Source organism: Puma concolor, chromosome E1 (genome assembly GCF_028749965.1).
Source record: "Puma concolor isolate L17-30 chromosome E1, mPumCon1.1.hap2, whole genome shotgun sequence".
NCBI lineage: Eukaryota > Metazoa > Chordata > Mammalia > Carnivora > Felidae > Puma > Puma concolor.
This window is the reverse complement of record NC_141680.1, coordinates 54762864-54782082: the sequence shown is the minus strand read 5'-3', so window position 1 is coordinate 54782082 and position 19219 is coordinate 54762864.

Below are 19219 nucleotides of genomic sequence, written 5' to 3'. Positions count from 1 at the left end.
AATATCTTCTCCCATTTAGTAGGCTGTCTTCTTGTTTTGTTGATGGTTTCCTTCACTGTGAAAAAGCTTTTTATTTTGATATAGTCCGAATAGTTTATTTTTTTTTTTTTAATTTTTTTTTTCAACGTTTATTTATTTTTGGGACAGAGAGAGACAGAGCACGAATGGGGGAGGGGCAGAGAGAGAGGGAGACACAGAATCAGAAACAGGCTCCAGGCTCTGAGCCATCAGCCCAGAGCCTGACGCGGGGCTCGAACTCACGGACCGCGAGATCGTGACCTGGCTGAAGTCGGACGCTTAACCGACTGCGCCACCCAGGCGCCCCGCGAATAGTTTATTTTTTATTTTGTTTCTCTTGCCTTAGGATACATATCTAGAAAAATGTTTTGTGTGTGTGCGTGTGTGTGTTTTTTTTTTTGGTGAGAACATTTAAGTTCTACTCTCTTAGCCTATTTCAATTATACAATGCAGTTTTATCAACTACAGTCACTGTGTTTTCCATGAGATCTTCAGGCCTTCTTCATCTTTGTTTCAATTTATTTTTTTAAGCTTATTTATTTATTTATTTATTTATTTATTTATTTTTAGAGAGAGAGGCAGAGAGAGGGAGAGAGAGAGAGAGAGAGAGAGAGAGAGAGAGAGAGAGAGAGAATCCCAAGCAGGTTGTGAACTAGCAGAGCCCAACGTGGAGCTCGAACTCATGAACTGTGAGATCATAACCTGAGCCCAAACCAAGAGTCAGACACTTAACTGACTGAACCACCCAGGCACCCCAGGCCTTCTTCATCTTATAGCTGAAATTTTATGCCCTTTAATGAAACTCTTCCGATTTTCCCACCTCTCAGGTCTGGCAACCACTTTTCTACTCTGTTTCTCTGAGGTTGGCTTTTTATGTAGATTCTACGTACACAGGTTACCATGCAATGTTTGTCTTTCTCTGTCTGGCTTATTTCACATAGCATAATGCCTTCAAGTTCCATCCATGTTTTTGCAAATGGCAAGGTTTTCCTCTTTCCCGTGGCTAAATAATATTCCCATATATATATTATATATGTACATTTATACATTATATACACATACATGTATACACACACACACACATACACACACACACACACACACCCTATCTTCTTTATTCACTCATTTGTTGTTAGATACTTAGGTTGTTTCCATGTCTTGACCATTGTGAATAATACTGCAATGAACATGGGGGTGCAGATATCTTGTTTTCATTTCCTTTGAATATAAACCCAGAAGTGAAATTATTAGATCATACAGTAGTTCTATTTTAATTTTTTGAGCAATCTCCATAAGTTTTACATAGTGGCTGTACCAATTTATATTACCACCAACAGTGCACAAAGGTTTTTTTTTTATTCCCTTCACTCCTCACCAAAGGTGCGGGTCTAGTAATTTTTGCTTTAAAAGTAGGCATTTTAGATAATGCATTATAATGATTCTGGGTTCTATTTTTTTCTTCTAAGTGTTAGTTTTTATGTTTTAGTAGGCTGTTAATATGCATGGATACAAGTTGAATAATCTGTCTTCCTTGTGGTGTACAACTGCTGAAGTCTATGCTTTGGGTTTTGTTTTTTATGCTTAATTCTCTAAGAGTCTCCCCTACATCTGTTCACTTGAGTGGTCAGCCAATAGTTTGCGCAGAGGCTATACTGAAACTCCTCAAGCGGCCAAGATTTCCACCTTTGCCACCCAAGCTGTGTGTGGGGGTTGAGGAACACATTCAAAGGCGTAACAAGTTTACAAGTCTCCCTAGGCTTTTGATTTTTGCCAGATTCTCTAGTGTCTTCCACATGCATATACAGTTTAGCAGTCAGCCAGAGAGTGAATTATATCAGCCTTTCTATGGTTCTCTTGCTTCCAAAATCTCCTCATTAAATTTCTACTTGCTTTACCACCTACCCAAAACCAAGTTCATCACCTCTGGCCAGTAGAGTTTTACTGCTGGAACTTGGGAGCAGAGAAATCCTCTAGGCAAGAAGCCCAAAAGCTCATTGTTTTTTCTCACAATGCAGTAGTAGTTTTTCATGAGCAAGTTCTTGCTTGCCTTTGGGTGTTTTCCAGTGCTCTGAAAAGGTTGATTTTTAATATTTTAACCTAATCATCTTTTTCTTTTTCTTTTTCTTCTTCTTCTTCTTCTTCTTCTTCTTCTTCTTCTTCTTTTTGGTTTTTCTTCTTGAGGAAATTAAATGACCTCACTATCCATTAATAAATGGAGAATGACCTATTTTGCATAAATTTTTTTATGAACACACTCCATTATCTGAGTTCATAGACATTTTTATGACTCATATATGCCAGTACTGAAAACGCTCACGAACTCAAGCAAGTCCAATGAGCCTTTGGAACTTCATGGTGAGATGGACTGAATGGTGTCCCTGTCAAATTCATATGTTGAAGCTCTAACCCCTAATGTGACTATAATTGAAGATAGGGATTTTAGGACATCATTGAAGTTAAATGATAATTAAGGGCAGAGTGCTAAAACAATAGGATGGTTGACCTTATGAAAGGAAGAGATTTTCCCAACCACACCTACCAAGGAAAGGCCAAGTGAGTGCACAGTAAGAAGGTGGCCGTGTGTAAAACAGGAAGAGAGCTCTCACCAGAACCAGCCACACGGGCACCTTGAGCTCAGACTTCCAGCCTCTAGAACTATGAGAAAATACATTTCTGCTCAGACTACTCAGGCTATGGAATTTTGTAATGCAGCCTGAGCTAATATACACAGAGTTCTCATTCAGGTAACTACTGCAATTCTAGGAGGTTTCGGAAGTTATCCTATACCCCTACTTTTTTTTTTAATCAATAAAAATATTGAGATTTAGGGAGATAATGTCTTCATACAAATATAAATAAGTTATCAATAAGTTAGAGCCACTGGACTAATGCCCAATTTCATCCCTAGTGAAGAACCTACTAGCATATTTTATAGTATTTTATAGTATTTTATAGATCAAGCCTTTGATCAGATATTGCACATGTAGTGATTCATCTTTCTGTTGAGTATCAGATCTGTCACAGTGATCCTACAGTCCTGCATGGTAGCAGTCTGCAGGGACTGAGGAGATGCTAGCCCGTCATAGGACATGGCTTCACCTATGACCCATAGTCTGCACCACTCTTGTCCCTGACCATCTTTACTCATTGAAATAATGTTTTGTTTTGTTAGATACTTGAGATTGTAACACCTGGAGTGTATCTGTTCTTGAAGTAAGCCAGCATTTATTTATGTCTTCATTCTGGACATAAAGCAATCCTCAGCTGAAAAGAATGAATTTCCACAGAGGTCCTTATTCATTTCTTTGTTTCTAGTGACAGTTGAGATAGCTGTATTAAGGAGTGAAAACATAAGTATATTGAACTTACTCAGAATTTTTAGAGTGCTGAAGATTTCTGCCCTTAGTACTATTCAACCAAACCCCAAATCTAAAAATTCTAAAAAAAAGATAAATGGAGCCACCCAGGAGAAATCAAGACATTTTCCTATTTATAAAGCTTTTTTTGCTGCACTAAGTTCTCTCTGTGCCTACTCAACTTAGACTTTCATTTGTCTGTATCAATTCAGTTTATCTCTTTAATGTAATAAACTTTCCTCTATTCCTGGAGTAATTCTCCTGTTATCACTGGCACTATTGTGTAACATCAGGGAAATTGAGTCGTGGATGTGTTTTCAAGATAAATCGACAGTCTCCATTTCCAAAACAGGCCTGTTTCACTTCCTAAAGGATTTAATCTTAAAAAGCTGTGGAGTGGGATTTTTCCCTGTGAATTAGATGATGCTATCTTATTATATTCTACAAATATACTGAGTATATCATCCATAAATGTATATACATACATACATACATACATACATACATACACACATATATGCATACATACATATTCTCTGATTCTGCCCTGGAGGAGCATCTAAGACCAAAAGATTAACATAACAAGATTATCATCTTCTGGGTCATTTTCTCAACTAGTATTCCTCACTTTCCCACAGGACAGGTCTGTCAATGTTCTTACCCGCCCCCCTCTGCCCCGAGTTCCTGAGCATGAGTCAATCCTGTGGTAAAATGTTCCCATTGTTACTATAACTTCAGGCATTGGAGGGAAAGCCCATCTTTAGGGGTTATTTCCAGGATAACAGATTATTAAGAACTGTCAGTTACATAGATGACTATACATTGCCTGACACATAACAGTCACTAAGCACTTACTCAAATACTTGTTAAATAAATAAATAGATGTCTTATCCACAATGTTGTTTACAACAGTAAAAAATACAAAACAACTTCAATTTCTAACATGAGGATCTTTTAAATTAAAGTGTATTACAATGCATTCATTCAGTGAAGTGATACTTGAATGTTAAACATGATGATTCATGTGGATTTTAATTTATCATGCAGTGCTTCCTGATTCTCCCTCTGCCTTTCCCAGTACTCTTTTTTTTTTTTTTTTGTCTCTTACACTGCCCCCCTCTTATCCCCTAAGTATAGTGAATTTCCAAAATTCTGCCACTGGCTCTTTTAATTTTCCCCATGGTCATCCCCTGTATACACATATTTTTAGCTCTTCCCTGTAGACCACACAAAGGGCTAAGTCAGGAGTAGTTGATAAGGGAGTGAAGACCTTGAATTACAGACAGGATTTGGACAAGTAAAAATAGGGAGAAGACCATCCTAAGCAGAAGAGAGAGTATAAGAAAAATTGCAAGAAGGAGCAGGGCTATTTGAAGGACAAGTATCATTCTTAAGTATCAGGGGTGAGGTATGAAACTAGGTTGGGACTTTATCTGCAGAAACTTTAAAACTTAATTTTATAGATAATAGGCTCACAGATAGGTTTTCTCAGGGGAACACAGATGAGTGAGTTACACCTAAAGAAGATTCGTATGACAACATAAGGAAGCTTTTGACTGGGCAGAGACAGGAAACAAAAGTGTATAAAAGAGCAGAGTGAATTAGTGAGAGTTTGTTAGGATATAACAGCAGGTGTGGAAAAAGAAGAACACGTGCTTTAGCTCAGTAGTTGGCAAAGTATGGTCCTTTGGACTGAATATGCCTAATGCCTGATTTTGTAAATAAAGTTTTATTGGAATATAGCCACACTTGTTCCTTTACGTATTGTCTGTGACTACTTTTATGCTACAGGAGTAGGGTTGAGTGTTGTGACAGAGGCTGTATGACCCACAAAAACGAAATTATTTACTATCTGGTACTTAACCAAAAAGTGTTTGCCAACACTTGTTCTAACTCAGGGGTGCTAGCATTGACATACCCTAAAATTTGACAAAACGTAGGGGATGGGACAGAGGAAGGTCCAAAACAAAGTGGGAAGCTTCATTTCTGCATGAAGTTCTGTATGAGTGGAAGGACCGTGGCATCGGAGGACATCATACAGTCAGGAAGAGAAAGACTCTGAAGAAAAAGTAGATGTATGCATCTTTGGCTAAAAGTTCCCAGAAAATAATGGAGAATTAAAAATCTTACTATCTCATCTGTAAGTATAAGTAATTATTTCCAATATTTTAAGCATCAAAGAGAGTTCTAGTGTTAACTAGGGGCCTTTGCTGGGTGGTCTAAACATCTCCAAGGTTGTTCTGATTACCTTCCATGCTTCACTGACAACTTTTTCCTAAAGTTTGGTTCTCCAGTTAGAATAATTTAATTTCTGGGCCACGCCTGGAAATGCCATCACTGTGCCTGAGCAATTGGATGTTGAATCCTTGATCCTTGAAGTAGTTTTTCAAGAAGATTTTAGACGAGGGGCGCCTCAGTGGCTTAGTTGGTTAAGTGTCCGACTTCTGCTCAGGTCATGATCTTACGGTTCATGGGTTAGAGTTCCGTGTTGGGCTCTGTGTTGACAGCCCAGAGTGTGATTGGGATCCTCTGTGCCCCACCTCTCTCTACCCCTCCCCCACTTTCAAAAATAAATATTAAAAAAAGATTTTAGACCATATTGTTAATGTGAAAACAGATTATTGCAGATTATTCTCTTAATTCATAAAGATTTTCATGGCACAAAAACAGACACTCAGATCAGTGGAACAGAATAGAGAACCCAGAAATGGACCCACAAATGTATGGCCAACTAATCTTTGACAAAGCAGGAAAGAATATCCAATGGAATAAAGACAGTTTCTTCAGCAAATGGTGCTGGGAAAACTGGACAGTGACATGCAGAAAAATGAACCTGGACCACTTTCTTATACCGTACACCAAAGTAAACTCAAAATGGATGAAAGACCTAAATGTAAGACAGGAAGCCATCAAAATCCTAGAAGAGAAAGCAGGCAAAAACCTCTTTGACCTTGGCCACAGTAACTTCTTACTCAACCTGTCTCTTCAGGCAAGGGAAACCAAAGCAAAAATGAACTATTGGGACCTCATCAAAATAAAAAGCTACTGCACAGTGAAGAAACAATCAGCAAAACTAAGAGGCAACCAACAGAATGGGAGAAGATATTTGTAAACAACATATCAGATAAAGGGTTAGTATCTAAAATCTATGGAGAATTTATCAAACTCAACACCCAAAAAACAAATAATCCAGTGAAGAAATGGGCAAAAGGCATGAATAGACACTTCTCCAAAGAAGACATCCAGATGGCCAACCAACACATGAAAAAATGCTCAATAGCACTTATCATCAGGGAAATACAAGTCAAAACCACAATGAGATATCACTCCCACCTGTCAGAATCGCTAAAATTAACAACTGAGGTAATAACAGATGCTGGTGAGGATGTGGAGAAAGAGACTCTGTTTCGCACTGCTGGTGGGAATGCAAACTGATGCAGCCACTCTGGAAAACAGTATGGAGGTTCCTCAGAAAATTAAAAATAGAGCTATACTACATCTCAGCAATTGCACTACTAGGTATTTATCCAAGGGATACAGGTATGCTGTTTCAAAGGGACATATGCACCTCCCGATATTTATAGCAGCTCTATTGACAATAGCCAAAGTATGGAAAGAGCCCAAATGTCCATCGATGGATGAATGGATGAAGAAGATGTGGTGTTTGTGTGTGTGTGTGTGTGTGTGTGTGTGTGTGTATACACATATACATATATACACACATATACATATATACACACACACACACACACACACACACACGGAGTATTACTCGGCGATCAGCAAGAATGAAATTTTGCCATTTGCAACTATGTGGATGCAACTAGAGGGTATTAGGCTACGTGAAATTAGTCAGTTGGAAAAAGACAAATATCATATGACTTCACTCATATGAGGAACTTAAGATACAAACAGATGAACATTAGGGGAGGGAAGCAAAAATAATATAAAAACAGGGAGGGGGACAAAACATAAGAGACTCTTAAAAACTGAGAATAAACTGAGGGTTGATGGGGGGTGGGAGGGAGGGGAAAGTGGGTGACGGGCATTGAGGAGGGCACCTGTTGGGATGAGCACTGGGTGTTGTATGGAAACCGATTTGACAATAAATTTCATATAAAAAAAAAACATTAGTAAAAAGAAAAGAAGGGAAACAGAGGAAAGAGGGGTAGGGGGAGGTGGAAGAAGAAGAAGAGAGAAGTAGGCTACACAGGGGATGAGGTCCCACCTCTGTCCCCACCTTTCTGGGTAGCTTTCATCCCCTGGAAGGGGAGAGAGCCAGAGGCTGCCCCAGGCCTCCAGACTTCTACATTCTCATTCTGCTGCAGCAGCCTCTGTGGTAGGACTGACCAGCACCCACCTTCAGCTTCTGGAACTTCAGCTGGAGGTGGGTGAGCCTCACAACTGCATCTGTCTGTTCTGAGTACTCAGGCAGCTCCAGAATCACATGCTGGCACTTTTTGATCACCTGATGCAGCTGCTGGATGTCAGAGGCCAGGGACAGACCCTGACCAGAGCTTCCTCTTGGATGAAAGCTGGGGAAATGACGTTTGCTTGTCATGAGGGAAAGGAAGTGGCCTCCAGCTTTATCACCAAGCCCAGAGATGCCCCAGGCACCCATCCACGTCTAGCCCTCCCACCTCACAAGGACCCAGGGCCAGAGCTCAACAAAGCCCCTGGACTTAGCACACTGTTCCACTGAGGAAAGACAGGCTCAGGTCTGAGCTAAGGAACTGAGGCTGATCTCATCTCAGGGAAGAGACAGAGCTGCCCCAGGAGCCATCTTCTTCCTCCAGGAGACCAGGCAAAGGGAGGTGACACCAGACTCTTGGAGCTCAGTGTGTGGCCCATTGGAGGGGCTCAAAATTTTTTTAATGAATATATAAAACACAAATGAAATACATATCTGTACTGGCCACGCTTAAAGACCATATATAAGATGAAAAGTGCTAGGTAAATCTTCTTTTATTTAAGTTACATTTGAATGTTACTATGTTTCTCAAATTAAAGTTGAAGATACTTTGCATTAAAAAAAAAAAAAGGAAGAAGGGTGGTAGGGCGGCTCAGTAGGTTGAGCATCTAACTCTTGATTTGGGCTCAGGTCATGCTCCCAGAGTCCCGGGATAAAGCCCCACAGGGGACTCTGTGCTGAGGGTGGAGACTGCTTGAGATCCTCTCTCTCTCTCGCTCTCAAATAAAAAAAAATAATTTAAAAAAGGAGGAGGAGGAATATTGACTGTGTGTGGTGTGTGTATGGTAGCAATAGAAAGAGAAAAAGAAAACAAAGGAAAACATGGAGACTTAGTGTCATCCATGATGGGTTCCCTTTTTAGGGTTCTTTCTGAGCTAGTAGGTATGAATTATTTCCTAGCTCTCATGGAGGAATGCAGATGCAGAAAAATTAACAAGTGTAGATACAGAACACTACACTGAGTTGGGATAATTTGGTGATTTCTGAACTTGCACTTATACCTCTCTGTTATTATAAACATAGCCTTGTGTATTTGAGCATTATTTAAACTACCAAAAAATATTAGCTCTACCCAGCAGGTAGACATCTCTGGCAGAATAATGTTAAATTAAATAAACAGTGTCTAATGAGATCTGTTATTACCTGCTCTTTGGTCATGCTTGGGCATGCAGTCTGAAGGCTTGTGTTTCTAAGCGCTATCATAAATCTTTCAGCCTGTTTTGCTCCTTAAAATTCTAACTAATATCTCTCCTCTAATGTTGAAGTCTGTAACCTCATTTAAATCTTTAAATCTCATTTACATCTCCAATGTTGATGTCTTATGTCTTCATTAAATCTTATCTCTGAGGGGCGCCTGGGTGGCTCAGTTGGTTAAGCGTCCAACTTTGGCTCAGCTCATGATCTTGCGGTCTGTGATTTCGAGCCTCACGTCGGGCTCTGTGCTGACAGCTCAGAACCTGGAGCCTGCTTCGGATTCTGTGTCTGCTTCTCTTTCTGCACCTCCCCTGTTTGTGCTCTCTCTCCCTCTCAAAAATAAACATTTAAAAATTAAAAAAAAAAAAAAGAAACTTGTCTCTGAAAAGATAAGAAAGTCTGCATTGCAACAGATCATTTTTTAAAAGAGAAAGTCCACTTGCTTGAAAATCAGAGAGTATTAAGAAAAGAATTCTGTCAGAGGAAGAAATACTTGTATATGGTGAATCCTTCCATTTTCAATGATTTTTATTAACATCATCTCATCAGGACTCCCTAAGGAGTCCTGTCCAGAGCTTCATGTGCTCAACTGTGCTGGATGAAGGAAGGAGAAGATAGAATTCCAACACATGGCTAAGAGTCTAAATTAATCTGCCTTGATTGCATATTGTTTGTGAAGATGTTACCTCCCAGGTAGCTATTTCTGTAATATGAAAGAAAGTCTCTTTAAAGAAAAAAGTATATAAATTGATAGATAATAGCTTGCATCCATGAATATGTTGAATCAACTCTTGCCTCTACACAGACTCATACCTGTTTATAATAACTTATTACACAGTTTTCTTTCCTAGTTACCTCACTAGGAAGATATAAGATGTATGAGAAGGGCATAGACTAGAGTCCAATAGACCTGAGGTTGAATCCTGTTTTTGGTTTATTCGATGTGCAGTATCTGAGCTTAAGCACCCATAAGAATTTCAAACTTATATTCAGATCTGAACTCAGATCTGTTTTTCCTTAGGATCTATTCCTTCTTTGATATTTCTTGTCTCCAGCAGCCCCTGACTCAAATCAGAATCCTGTAAACCGTGATAGGCTTTCCCTTTCTTAGTCCACCATGATTTTTCTGCACGTGTAACCTGCCAGTTGTCCTAATGGATGTGCTTTTCCACCACTTCTGTCTTCGTTTAGGCCCTGTTCAGTGCTCCATAGACTGCCTTCTCTCTGGCTGGTCTCTGTGACGCCAGCTGAACCATTGATCTGTCCTTTGTAATGTTGCCCTTGTGACCTCTTTAAAATACCAGTCTGACCATGCTGTGCTCCTAAGTAAACTACTCAGTGCCTCCTTGCTGCAAACAGGACAGATGCCAGCTTCTCAGCATGGCCCTCACGTCTCTCTGGTATGGCTCTGGCCTGCCCCGTGCAGTATGTTCCAGCCACTTGTGTTTTGTGAATGGGCTGAGATCTTTGGTGCCTGAACCTTTCTCACACTTCTTCTTTCACTGTGAATAACTCTCCTCTGTAGTTTCTTTTTGGAAATAAACAAGAAGCCCACAAACAAAAATGAAGCAAACAACAACACAACTTTGAATATTTAGATTTAGTATTGAGTCTTTGGGAAGATTTTCTTACCTTCTTTACAGCAGCCCTCTCTGTACTGTGTATGTGGTGTGTGGGAGGGGGAGGGGGGCTCAGAATCAGTTACCAGAGAAAGCAGAGGTCCTCACTTTTTCCTGAAATCCTTATTCTTGGGTTTAAATCGCATTTATTTTTATTTATCAAGACTCTTCTTGCTGCCTAAACTTACTTCTGACATATTGTTCAGTCCTGGCTTTCCCTTATGCCTTGATCCTATCTCACAGACTCTGTAATACAGCTACCATGTTTTTAGTTCTGAAAGTAATTGCTCTAATAAGTGCCACTCTAATAAAAAAAAACATGTCAGCTCTTTTATTAAGTATAGCTCACATTTGCTCCCTGTTTACATGTAGTTGATTGTGTTATAACAATTTTTAAACTCTTGAATGTCATTGTTTCTGTATTTTAACAGCACACCCTACCACTCCTAATTATCTTTTACTGGGAAAATATGCACTGTGTATACTTTTTATATAAGCATTTTGCAAAACAAGCTCCTTTATGGATTGTGGTAATTATTTGACAAGGTTTATCACCACAGGGTAATTTCTGTATCCTATCTCATTCCAGATATGGACATTATACTTGTGATCATGTGTTACCTTTGTGCGAAAGATGCTGCTGATTCACAAAGTACACGTGTTTTGAGTAGGTTATACATTGGGAGGAGATGAGTCTCACCAACTATACATGCTTGCTCATAACTTAATGACAATCAAGTGTATGCCAGCTGACTGGGACTAGATCTGTGGAATGTGATCATTGAACATGAATCATGCTGCTTTGAAGGGGAGACAGTCAGGACTCTTACCTAAATTAAAACCCAATCCTAGCCCACTGTTTCCCAACTGATACGTTACAAAGAAACCCTTGGTGTGCTGGGGTGTAATATTGATTCTCTTACCACTGTTAATTTTTGACCTTGGACAAAAAGGGGAAAGATGGTGGCCATTGTAGTACAGAACAGGAGGCTGTGTAGTATGAAAGAGGACCAAGAATTGTTTGGACCACTTCCTGTTAGATAAGAGTAGGAACCATCTCTGGGGTACTACTAACCTCTTCCCTCCTCTGTTATCCTGGTGGGTTTCATAGACTGTCACAGACCAGAAATTATTTGATAGTGCAGCTTACAGCAATGATTCTAGCAGGCTTTTAAAAACATGATATGATACAGGAGCGCCTGGGTGGCTCGGTTGGTTAAGTGTCTGACTTTGGTTCAGGGCATGATCTCGTGGTTCTGTGAAGTTTGAGCCCCACATTGGGCTCTCTGCTGTCAGTGTGGAGCCTGCTTTAGATCCTCTGTCTCCCTCTCTCTGCCCCATGTGCATGCTCTGTCTCTCAAAAATAAATAAAAGATGAAAAATATTAAGCATGCTTCTATACAGTGCTGTTTTATGGAATTAATATTGCAGACAACAGGTAGGCCATTACTACTTACAGACTTCCAAGAGCCTCTGAACAATCTACATAGAATTGACATGGAACAGAAAAGCACACATTGGAACAAAAATCTTGTCAGTATTAAGTCAACAAGTCTCTCTGGCCTAGTTACACTTTTAGTACACCTGAAGCTGTATTGTGCTGGCTCAACAATCAATGCGCCTTCACTACCCCTAGGTGTGTTGGTTAATTTTTCTTCTGGAGAATCAGGAATGACAGCTTATCCCTAGGACAAGAACTTGGGTAGACTGTTATCATTGTCACCATCATGATTAGAAATAGCAATGACAAGAATGTTCGCAGGCACTAAGTGTTACGCACTGAGCTAAAAATGCAGTTAATCACTGGCTCTCTAATGTAATTGTAATATGTCACCCGATCTCCTGCAGTGACATATGTGACAACAGTTTTCCTTTTGGCTTGTCAGAGTCAAGTTTGTGGTGAAGTCCTCCATCATCTTCCTCCAAAAAGAAGGAGGTATATCATCACAAAGGTGACTGCTGTGTTTGAGAGCAATTCCATTGGCTAAAGTATGTTTTCCTAGTTCTTGATATCATTCTATGTTCCATTGAGTGTCACTGGCTTATGCTTATAAAAGAGTCTGGAGTTCCGAGCTTTGTTAGGAAGTGAAACCCCGTGTCTGGTCTTAAGCAGACAGCTCTCTCTACATGACTCCTGCCCTCTGCCCAGCCTGTGAAGCATTCCATCTGCCTATGTCTGTGAGAAGGCACACAGCCTCTGGGGCTGAACCGGTGGGGTCAAATAATGTTCTCACCATTTAGTGTAATTAACTCCAACCACCCGTCTGTTGCAAGCCCCAGTGCAGCCAACACAAGCAAGAGTAGGCCAAGAAGAAATTTCTCCTCATTATTAAACCTAAATCTAAGCACTTGTCTGTCTGTAAAAACAGAGCAAAGGGAGGAAAACTGAAACCAGCGCACGGGGTCTGAGGTTTCAATAAATGTCAGGGAGCGTCAAGTCTGTTTAGATTGCAAATTATTGCTGGCTGACGGTCTTACCGTTTTACAACTAGAGATTGCTGTCATGGGGGTGACGTGGTGGAGGGGAGCCTCTCACATCACAGCCAGAGGGGAACAGAAGTTACCAAATACTATAACAATCATAAAACATTACAAGAGGGACTTTAGCGTTTGCTAAATTTAGTCTTTCCTTAATGCACATCTCAAGAAACAACAGCCCACAACACTTCAACCTTCCTATTGAGTTTGATGAAGTGTTGGATTTGCCAAAGATTGAGACCTCATTTCTCTGATTTAACCATCCTAAACTCTACTTCATCCCTCTCCTCTGCTCAGACACTTTGAACATCTGAGAGTGATAAAGGCGCCTAAATGTTTCAAGGTGAATTAATACCTTACTACCTATTCTGGAGAAACACACCAATAATTTGAGTGGTGGTTAAGACTTTTTCAAATAGATTAAAGGAGTGGGCAATTACTGATTAAAATAAACCCAAGGCATGAGCATTCCAGCCCTGTAAATGGATGAACGCTGGTCAGCTGTTTCCCATTGGTGGAAAGGCTTTTCTCATGGCGAAAAATATACATGCTTCTTGGTGTGTCTACTGAAATTTACTAATATTGGGTATTCAATCTGTTTCTGACTAACACTTAATGAAGATGTGCCGTGTGCCAAAGTACTGAGTTAGATACACTGAAAATCAAGAAAGTGATGGTCCCCCTTCTCCCTGAGCTCAAAGTCAAGTGTGCTTGTTTTAACCAAAGTTCTTTTGGTTTCAAATAACTGGAAAATCCCTCAAGTTAACTTAAGGCCAAAGGGAGAAAATTGTTGTAAGGTGCAATGGGATCTGTAGCTCCAAGAGAAAAAAATATTGCAGGACCACATACAAGCTTGGAAGTAGGCACTAAGAAGCTGTCACAAATAAGATAACTTTCTCCAAATCCCTAGTTGCACCATCTGCACTTTCTCTTGCAGGTAGACTTTATTCTTCTTGTTCTCAGCCTCCTAGGGTTTATCTTTCTTTTCTTGACTATGCATATAATTAAACAAGGTCTTCCCAGGTGAGCTTCCCATTTCAATTAGCTAGCTTTTGTAAGTCCCAACTCAGAATTTATGGAGGAGAGAATTGGATTTGTCCAACTTGGGTCTGGTGTACATCCTTGTCAGTTAATGTTGCTAAGATTCAAGGTCTGAAATGTGTGGCTTAATTCTGAGTATATGAGAGGTAAGCAGGGTCTGTCGCTACAGTTGATTGATCTGTTTTCTATACTGATACATTTAAAGTGCCATAAGGATGAGGTTACGGGTGGGGGATGTCATACGATTTTTTGGTGAGATTTTGAGGAAGACAGAATCTATGAACTAGTCAATGTCTGAAAAAAAATCTAAGAAAGGAAAAATAATTATGGTTTCTACCTCATTGTCACATGAACTGTGATGGTATTTCTTGATAGTAGCATGACTACTTCCCATAATCTAATTTCTCATAAAGATTGAGGTAATATGCCAGGAGCAGCCAGAAATCGACTTCCATGGCATTGCAGTCCAGTTCACAGGTGGCCTTGACATGGAGGAGAGGAGGGAATTCCTGGCGGTGAAATTATGAGCCTTCTATCTTTCTGTCCATATTTTCTGGGAAGGTTGTTGGTCTGAAGTCAGAATCTCCTCTGTTGCTTGGGGAACAGCCAACAGTATGAGCAAATGACAAGTACCAGACTGCTTTAGTTTGGGTTCCCCAGAAGCAGAATTAAGTCAAGGATTTGAGTGTAAGTATTTTATGTGGGGGACGACAGAAAACACCCATAGGAGATTGAAGAAGATAGGCAAAGAAGGGGATGCAACCCATGAAGACTGTGCTACAGAGCCCATTACAACCATGGATAAATGGAGATTAACTCACGGAGGGAATTTAGGAATCAGTGTAGAGCATATGACTTAGAGTCATCCTATAAAAAGATCACTGGGGAAATGAGGTCACTGAGGAAATGGTAGACAAACTCCAATCAGTTGGACTGATTGAGGACTGTTCCCAGGGTTTTGTTTTGAATACTTTGACAGCCCCAGTTTGCCATGCTGGCAGCAAAGCACCTCCGGGAGCGACAGGGAGCCTTTGGGAGGAGAAGTGCAGGTACCGGCAGTTGTACTGAAGTGGAAAGTGTGAGATGGTGGTGGGCACCAGAATAATCTACTATAGTCCGACCTGTGCACCACTCCTGCCACTGGTGCACTGTGTCAGTTGCATTGTGTCCTATGTTGACGCTTCAAGGTGGTGGCCAGGTGCAATATATTAGGTAATTAAATAAAATACTTAAAACAGGAGGAATCATGGGATGAGCCACAATCAGCTTCAGTTGGTCTCAAGACTACACTTGATACTCCTTGTCTTCCTTTTCTTGTACTCATTTCATATATTCCTCGTTCTTGCCCGACATTTCTGCTGGTTTCTCACCAAGGAGAACCTCAGAACTTCTTCCTTAGATATCAGAACCCTTGGTTACCATGCCCTTGTCAGGCTGCAGGTTCTGAAACTCTTGCAGTCATGCATTTCGTCTCATCCCCAGGCATAGAAGCACCAAGAAACATTCAGTGAATTCCCTGAGTTCAACACATTTGTTTGGCCCTATTCTGTAATATTAGTTCTTTATGATAATTAGGGTCAAATCCACCAACCAGTTGGGGGACAAAACACACTCCAGCTGCAAGAAGAGAAAGCCCTTAAGGGAGAAAACAAAAAAGCAGCATTCGGTAGTGGGAAGTTAGTGGTGTGCACTGAGATAATACGGACACCGGGATGTGAGCAGGACGTGGCCAGGATCTGCTATGTAGCCATAGAGAAATACTTTGTGATATTTTGCTGAGTGAATAAATACATACACATTAGAGATTGATGACAAGGAGTTTTGGGAAAAAATGTAGACGCGCTTCTCGGTCATGACCCAATATTTAAAATTACATTGAATGTGAATCCTCACCAGAAAATGCCAATAAAGGGATCCTTGTTTAAACCCAATGAATTACTCATGCTGCTATGGATAAAGAACTCAGGAAGGGACAACATTGTTAGCTAAAGTGATTGACTGGTTGTCAAGGGAAAATGTGGCCGGGACAAATATGGTTGTCACTCGGGAGTCTGGGGTGAGTCTTTGCACCACGAAGGGAGGCCACAGAGCATCAGAATTAGGAACACTGGCTCAGGCCCCAGGCTTTTGATGTCCAAGTCCTACTCCTGTGCAAGTCAGGACAAGCTAGCCTATGCTGCAGTTTCAACCCCACAATTCCAGCCTTTAAATATTTCTCAATATGTCACAGTCCATGCAGGTCTTTAGATTTTTAATTATGATATTAATGTTTTTTGGAACAGCTGTCCCTTTCCTTCACCTTACTTGCACTTCCATCCATCAAAATTCTACTTAACATCCAAATTCCTAATTAAATTGTACTCTTCCATGGAACATTCTGCTCTCCCCAATTCCATTACAGGAAGAGACCACTCCCTTCTCTTAACTCTGTGAATTTTATTTTGCATGTATTACCTCTTAAGTGCTTTTGTAGTTGAGTTTTCCTCTGACACTTCTTCTTGAAGATAGGGATGTACCTTAGACATCATATCAGTCATAGAAAACACACAATAGATACCAAGTATTTGCTGTCTAATGAGGACAGTTTTAGTGACAATCTTATATAACTTTTGCCTAAAGAATCCTTACTTTTAATGTGTGGATAACTTTTATTCTACAATAGGCTGTATAAATCTTACACTAAACATAGTGGTAAGGCATAAGAAACGTGTGTGCGTGTGTATAGAACACACTGGCACCTTTTCAGAGTAATGTTGGCACCTGTCTATCAAAATAAATGAATGTTTCCATTTCAGTTGCTTCATTTGTCAACAACACTACATGTCAGAGCATGTGTTAATCCATATGACTCGTCCCCTTAACTTATACATCTGGTTTTTATGCCTATCAGAATTAAATATGTCAAACCTCAATTTTTCTTACTTGTTTTTCAAGGTACCAGTTTTTGTTCTGGGATGTTATGCATGTGTATGTTTCAGTAATGGCTTTTTTTTTTCCCAGACAAACAGAGAATATGGTAAAGACAATTTATAATTTATCAAGATACCACAGTACCACAAACTAATTTTTCCAACAAAAATACTAGACAGTTAAATAATAAGGACATTTCAGATTTATGTATGTATCCGTTCATTGAAAAATAATTATTTTTAGACTTCATGGAAACAAAGGTGCCCAGATGCCATCATGGAACTTATTTCCAGTGGCGGAAACACTCAAATGATCACCCAAAGGCAATATTAACACTGGTGATGACAGCAGTGTGTGACATACGTGATGTACCACGATGGTGTGGAGCAGGGTGCTGGATCATGGTCAGGGAAGTTGGGAAGGCTTTCCCAAGAGAATGAGTGAATGGGGAGAGAAGGGCTCAGTGACATCACAACATGGCACCACCTTCACGTGGCTCATAGTTTGGTTAAATAGAGTAACGTGAATTGGTGAGTGCCACAGAAAGTCACACAGGGTCTCTGAATAAGTCTGTATGGGTGTTGATTCTCCTTTAAGTCTGGGATTGGTGTCATGAAGATATTCATGTGCTGACTCTTGCAGTGTGGGTGTTTGGTGACGATAGCCCACGATTAAAGACAGCGCCAACATGGAGTTAGCATGGCACACGTTTCTGCAGGACCCAAGGGAAGGTTGAGATTTGGGATGTTCTCATTTTCGGGTTATGTTTTGTTTTGTGTTTTGCAAGGGATTGAACTATTTCATTGCTGTCCTCATGGCCTTCAAGTTCAGAGCTGGGTTTTTTCTCTACAGTCATGCCAGCTTCATTCAGCAGCTACGTAGATACAGTGATCCATATCTGTGTATATTTATTTATTTAGCCCTAAGCCTTTTTCAAGAATTCATACAAAATATTCCTGGTAAATGAGTTTTTTTAAAATAATTTATTTATTTTGAGAGAGAGGGAGAGATGAATGGGGGAGGGGCAGCAAGAGAGGGAGAGACAGAATCCCAAGTGGGCCTTGTGTTGTCAGCCCAAAGCCCAATGCGGGGCTTGGAACTCATGGAACTGTGAGATCATGACCTGAACAGAAACCAAGAGTCAGCTTAACTGACTGAGTCATGAAGATGCCCCATTGGTAAATATGTTTTAATCGTTATCTTCCTCCTCTTCCGCATCCTGGGTAATCTGGAAGTAATGCAACTCGTAACCCTCTTTACTGTTAGCAACTACACACAACCAGTCATGTGGATTATTCTTCACATATGTTTTGGTAAGAAATTTCAGATACCTTTTGGAGAAAGGCACTTCAGAAGTTAACAGTGATCTTGCTCTTGCCTCTTTCAGTGGTTACAGCCCCTCCATGGAGATTCCCAGCTTTGCCATTCACTTGGATTCTCTTTGCAGAAACTGCTCAAAATTGGCAGCATCCATGATTCCATCTTCTACAGGGTGTGTGCAGTCAAGTGTAAACTTCAGAAGTTGATTCTTGATTTTTTTTCTGCCCCCCACCCCGCCACAAGTTTTTTTTCCACCCCCGCAGGCGCCATGGCGGCAATGGAGGCAGAAAAGATAGTCAGTCATTGCATTATAATTTGTTGGATGAGTCCCATTTCTTTAGGACAAAAGGGACACAGGAGCTCAAGAAAACCAACACAGCACTCTCATGCCCTTGGTGATTGGGATGCTGTCTCCTACGAGTGGGCTTACAGGATGTGTATATACTTAAACACAGCATTTTCTTTGAAAGTGTATTCAGTTCTGTTAATCCATCCTATAGTGCGTGAAATTTTTTGGAAGCAAAACCTCTAATGCTCTCCTACCTTCATAGCATGCTCTTTGCTTTATAAACAAAAAAAGACAAGGGGGAAGTTATAGGTTGAAGTGGAAATACATCTATATGTCCTAACACGCACGTAAAGTGGTAAATTTTAACACTATAACTAAGGATTTCACACCAATAATCTTCCAAGAAGGCCCCTCTGTTTTCCCCTATGGCGAAGAAAAGCAGCCAAGTTTCTCTTGTTCAGCATCTTGAAATGGGCTCAAGTTTGATCCAGTGGTATGTAACTGTAATGGTTGTGGAATATTG